We start from the raw sequence: 9,526 nt of genomic DNA on the forward strand, positions 1-9,526 counted from the left end.
AGGTAATGATTCGATTCAATCAAGGCTGAATATGCTGGTTAGAATTATGTTTGAAAACTTGGGGAGTCTTGAATGCTTAGAAACTTAGGAATACTCTAAATTATTCTATATTACAATTTAAAATTTAAGTTTGAGTTTTAATTTTCTATGCTTTTATTTTTAAATATATACAAAACTTAGGCTTGCAGGTGGGTCCCATAAATGGTGTTTGACAAACTTAACCTAACAATTAGGCACCACCCACTTAGATCCGTATTTCTTAATTTTAAATAAATTAATACAGATGTTGTTGCAAGTCAATCGGTAATTAATATAACGTCAACTGTTTGTTATGCTTCCTCTTTATATATCAGTTGTCTAAAAAATTAGACTGAACTACTTTATCGTAATGGCCATTGTGATTTGATTTATCAGCTTATTCACCAAACAAAAATAGCAAAAAAGGCAATAAGCTAATTGTCCTCCCTAAGGGTGTAAATGAGCCAAGCAGGCTCGATCTCAGCTGGTTAATGAGGTCATGGGCCAAACTTATGGAGCCACGAGCTCAAGCTCGAGCTCATCCCGACTTTGATCATTAGCTTGAAAGTTAGCTCGATTAGCCTACCACTATTTTGATGTATTTTCCGATGAGCTGTCGTAGCATCCTCCTCCTCTGACTACCAATATCTTCTCCGGTGAGCTTACTTAAAAAAAAAAAAAACTGAATTTTTGTTTCGAGAGAGAGAGAGCCGGCTCACGAGCAGGCTGCTACCACTACAGCCCAGATGGACTCGAGCTCAAGCTCGATAATGGCACGGTGAACTCAAGCTCATAATTGACAGACAAGCCAAACTCAATGATGGCATGGCTCGAGCTCTAAAGGCCTCAATTACACCTCTAGGACTAAAAAAAAAAAAGGAAAAAGAAAAGGAAAAAGTAGAAAAAAAGAATACATGACCTTTTTATTTTCAATTTCAATTTTTACACAAGACTCATATTTTGCTTAATTATGGCAGGTGTTTTCCTCCCAAACACCTGCGGAAGAAACGGAGGCAGCTCACGGCGTGAAATGTCGGAGATAAGAAGTTCCGGCGATGTGAAAGCAGCGGCTGGGGTGAACCTTATAGCTTTACCTCCTTCATCGTCGGAAGACCTACAAACCCATAACAATGGGGATGCCTTGCCGCCAATTTAAATGATGCTTTATGATTCAAATATTGATCTCGAATAAATAAATATTCATGTGGTATACTATTTACGGGGAGAAAAGCTAGTTTCGTTCTATAGTGGTCTTTATGTTTAGTGTTAGTTAACAATTATTTATGTTTAGTGTTAGTTAACAGTTACTAAATAAGTTGCGCTTCTCGAAACGCTTATATATATAAAACTTGTAAGAAATAATGTTTTAATTAAGTTGTTTAATTAAGTGTCTGTTTGGGGGCAGCTGAAGTTTATTAATAAGTTACTGAAAATCAACTAATTTCGATAAGCTGGTTGATTGTTTGATTTGTGTTGTTGGAAAACAGCTGTTTTTAAACAAATGACAATTCTACCTCTGTGCAATAATGTTGTTTGCAAGAGCACTGTCATCGCAATTTACTTGATACTTGAGAAATAAAAAATAACTTCAGAACAGTACAAAAAATAAAATGCAAACCCTTTTAACAGTGAGTATCAAAATTGATAAAAAAAAGAAGAAAACTATTAAAATTATTATTAAAAATATGATAATATTAATTTTAAAATCCAGACGGCGTATGTCACGAGCTACGTTGTCCTCCAGGTGTACCATCTAACCCCAATTACTATCGGTAGCAAAATCTGATCTGTCGGACTGTCTGTCATCGAAAGTTGTCACATTTCTCTGTGATGCCCTGCGAGCACCTGTATAACTGTCTCTCATATGTATGTGTCTGACGTAACATCAGTTCGGAAGTCTATGATCTGCAGTGGAGGAGCACTCGTCGGGAGGTTCCTGAAATCCTAGAGCTCATATTTCTTGAATGATTAAAAAGACAATCTATTTGTCATACCATGAATTGAAATTGCTAAAAAAAGTAATTAATTACACTTTTTTGCAGGTGTGAGGTCTTAGAGAATGAAGCATACCAACCAATGCCATACCTTGTAAAAAAAATATTTGGTTGCCTTCAGCTCGCTTAATACCAAGTTTATATATATCACATATGCATATCACCAAAAAAATGTCATCCATGAGTATCTTAAAAACCTTGCCATTGAAAAGAAGAAAGAAACCTGTTTGTCTTTATCAGGATTTCACATGTGTTACCAACTGACAGAAACTAAACAAATCATCCAAAAGAACCCACAAGGTCGAACGACTCTTCATGAATCTCATGAACCCACCAAAAAAAAAAAACGAAAAAGTCCCGCCTACATTAAGTGAAAAGAATACAATACTTAAAGGGTGAAAACTCTCTGTTTAGATGGGTCAATTTTCAAACTGTTAATCGAATTGGAAATTAAAAAAAAAACAAATTCAATTAAAATGTTGATAAAATTAGACCGATCGAACTTAAATCGTTCGTTAAGGAAAAAAAATCAAAAAATAATTTTTGTTAAAGTTCGATTATAAATCAATTAATGATTACATATTTTATATGAATAATATCAATTCAATTTCAAAAAATTTTCATTCGATTTTTAATTTTTAATTTTTTGATTTATTCAATTAAAAAAATTAAAATCGAAACAGTAAACAACAAATAAATATTAAACTTTTAAAAATAAAAATTTGAAATGCATTATTAAAATCAAATCAAATTAATTAAATTTATCCAGCTCAATTCTACTTTTAAGTTTTTTTCAAATAATAAATTCTGAGACACTATTTCTTCCTCACATACACTTATTTTTTGCTCAAAACGTTCAGTATAACTCGTCAAGTTAACTCAGGGTCTGTTTGGGGCAGCTGCAGCTGATCCAGTTTATCCAGATAAGCAGTCTATCCTGATAATCTGCTGATCGAAAGATTATTCTAAGCTAACTAACTTTTTGGTTTGAGCGTTCCCAAAATAGCTAATTCTGGATAAATGATCATTCTGCCCCTGTTCTTGATAAACTGTTTAACTGTTTGATTTGTGAGTTTGGAAAACAACTGATTTACAGCTTTTGTGGATAAAAGATTATTTTGATAAGCGCAATTTCATTGTTTGCACTAGAACTTTAACAGATACATATTCGACAGTTCAAAAAAAATAATAATAATAACATTACAAAATTATGATAATTTTAATAATTTTATTTAATTATAAAAAATAACTCAAATTTGTTTTTAAAAATAATCCAAAGAATTTGAGGCATACAAAATTGTCTTGGGGCATTTACATATATACCAAACAAATCTTACATATTTACATATCTAACATCTATAAATAACATTTACACTTGACGAATGAACAAAACTTAAAATAAAAGTACCAGCACTCAATGTATCCTTCCAATGGCAGCGATGGTAATGCCTGCAGCATCATGAGCATCAGTTCTTTCACGAATTATGACTGATTTGGATCCCAAAGCAAGTCCAAAGATAACATTTGTGGCAGCCCCAGCTCTGCGCGAATGAGCAACAACTTGGACAGGACTGGAACAAAAAAATAGTTTGCAAAATGAAATAGACACAGTTGAAGACCAATTTTTGCTCCTTGACATTGAACAACAACCATTAACACATAAATTGTTTTCTGTACGCATTATTAGTGTAGTATTCGGTAACAAATCCAATCAAAAGATTAGCCCATAGTCCAATTGTAACACAAAATAACAACTCCCTTCAAGTTCGAAAGAGGTAAAATGAATATATTCATCAAATCCAAATATCTCGAAACTGAAGGGTTTCATATAAATGGGAAACTATAACTTTTAAATTGCGTATTTGCCAAGCTAGCATTAAATCGCATTTGCATTAATATAGCCTGAAGTTTGAAGAGCACAATAAAAAAAAAAAAAAAATGAAAATGTAGTTCATTTATTTGTATGGTGTTACTTATGTAGAGATAAATTTTGAATGGTAAGAATTTTATTTTCTTTATATTTAGTATTCAGGGTCTATTCGGGGCAGCTGTTGATTATTGACAATCTGCTAATTCGATAATCTGCAGATTATCAGAATAAGCTGACTTGCTGTTTGAGGTAGCTTATTCAGAACAACTTACTGACAAATGTTGTTAGATAAATGACCATTCATTCAATTAGTAATAAGTAGCTTTTGAGTAAATAGGTACACTACATCTTCTGATAAATTTATTTGTAAGAACTAGATCAACTTTATTATAACCACTATCAACTTTTGATTTATCTTGTTAAAAGGGGGTATAATAAAATAGTGCATAGCAGTGGAAAAACTAAGAGCTACACTCCCCCCCCAAACAGACCGACACGGCGTCCTGCGTCTCCATTCTCGCGTTCCTCCCGTGCCTTTCTCCCTCGCCCTCGCCCTCGCCTCTTGATCGAGCCCCTCGATCGCGTCCCTCGAGCTCTTCCCCGCCCTCGCCCTCGCCTCGATTGAGTCTCTCGATTGTGTCCCTCGTCTGTTCTGCGGCGGCGTGCTCCTCGCCGGAAAGCTGAAACCTGCAAACTGGGCAAGAGTTATGCATCTGAAGCCACGACACGATGCAGTCGGAGTTATGCATCTGAAGTCACGCCCTTATAAAGTCGGAGTCGTGGCTTCGCCGCTAGTTCTTATAAATTCCATCACCTTTTCTGATTGCCACGTTTACCACTCCGACTGCATCGTGTCGTGGCTTCAGATGCATAACTCTTGCCCAATTTGCAGGTTTCAGCTTTCCGGCGAGGAGCACGCTGCCGCAGAACAGACGAGGGACACAATCGAGAGACTCAATCGAGGCGAGGGCGAGGGCGGGGAAGAGCTCGAGGGACGCGATCGAGGGGCTCGATCAAGAGGCGAGGGCGAGGGCGAGGGAGAAAGGCACGGGAGGAACGCGAGAATGGAGACGCAGGACGCCGTGTCGATCCCACGTCCGCCCCCCCCAAAGAGACCTTGAGTTTTTAAGACTGCGTTTGTTTGGACTTTTGAGACCACATTTTGAGTTGAATGAAATTTCTTGAGTTTGTTTGTTAATTACATTCCGCGATTCGGAAAATGTTATTATAAAAAGGAACTTAGGATACCACAGATTTCTCAGTGCATATCTTGCATAGCTGGCCATAACCCGTATACCACAGAATTCCTCTTATTTAATATATTATTATTACACACAGTGTGTGTGTGTATATATATATATATGCGTCGTCTACTCAAATGAGTTGGTCGGTCATCTGCTTGTCAGTTGTAAGTCCTATCTGGTCTGGGCTTCGATTGCCCTTGAGTATAGGGTGTGGTACTCGAATTCTTAAGCGCATGAGGTATAATCTTAGCTCGTATAATAGCCTTCGGCCACTCCTATATATATATTTATGTAAGTCCTTTTAGGTCAAGGCTTCAAATTCCAATGGCACAGTGATCCTCAAATAATAGCACATGGCGTGGGCTTCTCACAATATGGCATAGCACAAAAGGAATCGATATTTGACAGCCCAATTCAATTTAAAAAAAAAAAAAAGAATATATATAAGAATAGTTAGATCAAAATTTTGTACAAGAATATTAAAAAATTTAGAAATAAGTGAATTTTTTTATGTTTATTTTTTCAAAGTTTATAATAAAAATTATATTAATCACAATAAAAATAATAGAATATTATTTGGTTCCAAACTCTTTTCTACATAATATAAGTAAAGATGTTGTTAAGTATGGCTTATATACCAAATAAGGGACAGATGCTGGAGTGAAACAGAGCTAGTCAGCGGAGGCAATGCCCCAACCGTACGGTACATAGGTAATTTTGTAATTAAATATTGTACGTCATTGTTATATATGTATATCTTGTTTGTAACCCTAGATAATTGTAATTTTTTTTCTGAATTGAAAGAAAAGCCGTCGCACCTCCCCGATGATGTAGTCAAATTGCAGAACCTCATTAAATCTCTATGTTTTTTTCTTGATTTATATCGATTCTTGGATTTGATTTGCCCTAATTCCCCAACAGATGTATTTCAGATATTTATTCAATGACAACAATTTCAAAATTGAATTTTTCAAAAAGACCAACTGTTTCTGAAATACCAAATTTTTAATAACAATTTTGTTATAATAACTTCTGAGCTAAAATTTCATAAGCAAATACATATTTAATGTCAGAGTCCAACCACCACGGACTACCCGGAGCGTCCAAGCACATTTAAACAACGACAGTATTCGCGAGTTCACGTTAAGACAGTGCTCCGAACATCAATTTTTTAGTTGAGAGAAAACCGTCTATTCACAACTCCACAATTCTTTGACAACCTCCAGAGCTCTCTTCAGCTCGAAAGACCGTAGCAGCATGCAGATACCAAAAGCTTTCGTATTCAGCCTCCATCACCGTTCAGCTAAAACCAGCATCTTAATCACTGCCATTCGTCCTCCGCTCCCGTTACAAAAGCCTCTGCATTTACTTTCCATCTAAAATTTCACTCCAGCTCACAAGCATTCCCCTTTCGTCCCCTACTTCCTACGGCTAAGGTATGTTATATATTCCAATTTTCATAACATGAGGGTAATTTATTATATTTTTAGTGCTATTATTTTGCTTTAATTCCTGTTTGTAACGGTTGATTTTTACGTGATCTACCTTTGGCTATAGTAACAACCTATTTCAGTACAAATGAATGAACTGTCAGAGTTTCTAATCGCATGCGATTAAGTTAATATATTTAATTGTATGATAACATTGGAATTTATTAATATATTAAAGGGATTACAATTTGATCAGACCGCTAAAAGATGTCTCCAAGTTAATCTTGCTTCTACTTAATTTCAATTGTTTTATATTATAACTCTTGAGAAATTAGCGCGAAGAAAAACTAAAATCGACACAAATCCAGAAGAACACAAAGATTTAACGAGGTTCGACAAAGATGCCTACGTTATTTAGAAAAAAAGATTACAGAAATCAGATATAACACCTAGGGTTACATACATGTCTATTTATAACCCTAGAAAACTCTGAAGTACAATTTGTAATTACCAAATTACCCATGTACCTCACCCTCAACCCACATAAGGAAACTCCTCTGATTTGAATATAATCTTCTGCTCTGCTCCGCTCCGCTCCAGAATCTGTCCCTCTATGATATATGAGCCAAATCTAACAAATCTCCACCTTGGCAAATATCCAGCCCCTTAGGAGAAATACGTCATGGAGTTTCTTACATACCAGAAGTGGGTTGGGCCACCATGCTTCTCTAGCAACTGCAAACATTCAACAAGTCCAAGAAATGCAAGAACTTGTTGATAACAACTAGCTTGGTCAAATATCAGCTGCATTTTCATCAGTATGAACCTTCTGCAACAGTATCTCCCCATAAGCAATCAATTCTCTGATCTTGTGATACCTGCCATCAATGTGCTTGGTTCTCACATGGTACACCTGGTTCTTAGCCAGATAAATAACACTCTGATTGTCACAATGCAACTGAACTCCATCTTGCTCAACGCACAGTTCCTTTACTAGCCCAGCAAACCATAAAGCTTCTTTTGCAGCTTCAGTTACTGTCATGTACTCAGCTTTAGTAGTAGATAATGCCACAATAGGTTGAATTGTTGATTTCCAACATATAGGCCGTCCACCAAGAGTAAAAACATACCCAGTTGTAGACATTCTACCATCCAAATCACCTGCATAATCTGAATCAACGTATCCCACAACTGAAGGATCATTTTGCTGACTGCTAAAAATAATTCCATGTCCTACAGTACTCTTTAGATACCTGAAAATCCACTTGACTGCTTCCCAACATCGCCTTCTAGGTTTAGCCATGTATTTGCAGACTTGACTAACAACGTGAGCAAAATCAGGATGAGTACATATCATTACATACATCAATCAACCAACTACACTGTCATATGGAACCTTTGTCATGTCTTCGATTTCTGCATTTTTCTTAGGACACTATTCTGAAGAAAACTTAAAATGATTTGCCAAAGGAGTGCTTACAGGCTTCGCTTTGCTCATCTCAAACCTGTCCAAAACTTTCTCAAAATAGCCTCGTGGAGATAAACATAATTGTCTTTAGTCTTTGTCTCAATGAATCTCCATTCCAAGAATCTTCTTCGTAGGACCCAAGTCTTTCATGTCAAATTCCTAGCTCAATAAAGCTTTTAAACCACGAACATCATTCATATTCTTTGCAGCATTCAGTATATAATCAACATACAGTAACAGAAAAATAATAGAACGATCATCAATGCTCTTGACATAAACACAACAATCATACTCACATCCCTTGTAGCCAATCTGAATCATGTTGAATCATGTAGAAGTCAAACTGCTTGTACCATTGTCTTGGAGACTGTTTCAACCCATACAACGATTTCCTTAACCTGCAAACCAGATGCTCCTGTCCAGGTTGAGTGAACCCTTATGGCTGCTCTATGTAAATCTGCTCCTCCAGATCACCATGCAAGAAAACAATTTTAACATCCACCTGCTCCAAATGCAAATCCCAAATGACTACTAATGCAAGCACTGCCCTGATTGAAGTATGTTTGACCATAGGAGAAAAGATTTCATCATAATCTAACCCCTTCTGCGTGAAAATCTCTTTGCTACCAATCGAGCCTTGAACTTTTCCCTTTTTTTTCTGATACTGCTGGTTTTCTTTTGCACACCCACTTGCACATAATAGCCTTATTTCTCTCTAGAAGCTGAACTAGCTCCCATGTGCGATTTTTTTTGCAAAGACTCCATCTCCTCAACCATTGCACCCATCATTTCTCTTTCTCCTGACTAGTGATAACTCCTTGAAAAGTGGCTGGATCATCGCTACTGATGAGAAGTGCACAAGAGACCAAGTCTTCATAAGATCTTATATTGGTGCGTCTCTGTCTGTCTCTGGCTAGATTTTAATTCTGCAAATCATCTGGAATGGAATCACCAGGTGTTGGATTTGAACCTTCAACTCTCTCAGTTGTTTCTGGATGTCGTTCTAAATCCATCTGCACTTTTTCTGAACTGAAACTATTTTTTGACACATTGTCTTGATTTTGCTGCAACATGAACTGTTCATCAGAAACTGCATCTCAACTGATCACCATCTTCTTTGCAATCGGATCCTAAAACTTGTATCTTTTCACACCTTTTTATAACCCAGAGAGATGCACTTCTTGGATTTTGCATCAAGTTTTGATCTTTCATCTCCAAGTACATGCACATAAGCAAGACAACCAAAAATCCATAAATGATCGAACTTAATTAGATTACCTGTCCATACCTCTTTTGCGACCTTGCCACCCAGAGATGCCCGAGGTGATCTATTGATGAGATAGCAAGTCATATTCACAACCTCTGCCTAGAAACTCTTAGGAAGCCCTGCATTCAGTCTCAAACATCTTGCCCTTTCAGTTAAGGACATGTTCATCCTTTCTGCCACACCATTCTGCTGTTGTGTCTTGCGCACTGAAAAATGTCTTTGAATCCCATGCTCC

Source organism: Phalaenopsis equestris, unplaced genomic scaffold (assembly GCF_001263595.1).
Source record: "Phalaenopsis equestris unplaced genomic scaffold, ASM126359v1 Scaffold000002, whole genome shotgun sequence".
In the NCBI taxonomy this organism is placed as follows: Eukaryota; Viridiplantae; Streptophyta; class Magnoliopsida; order Asparagales; family Orchidaceae; genus Phalaenopsis; species Phalaenopsis equestris.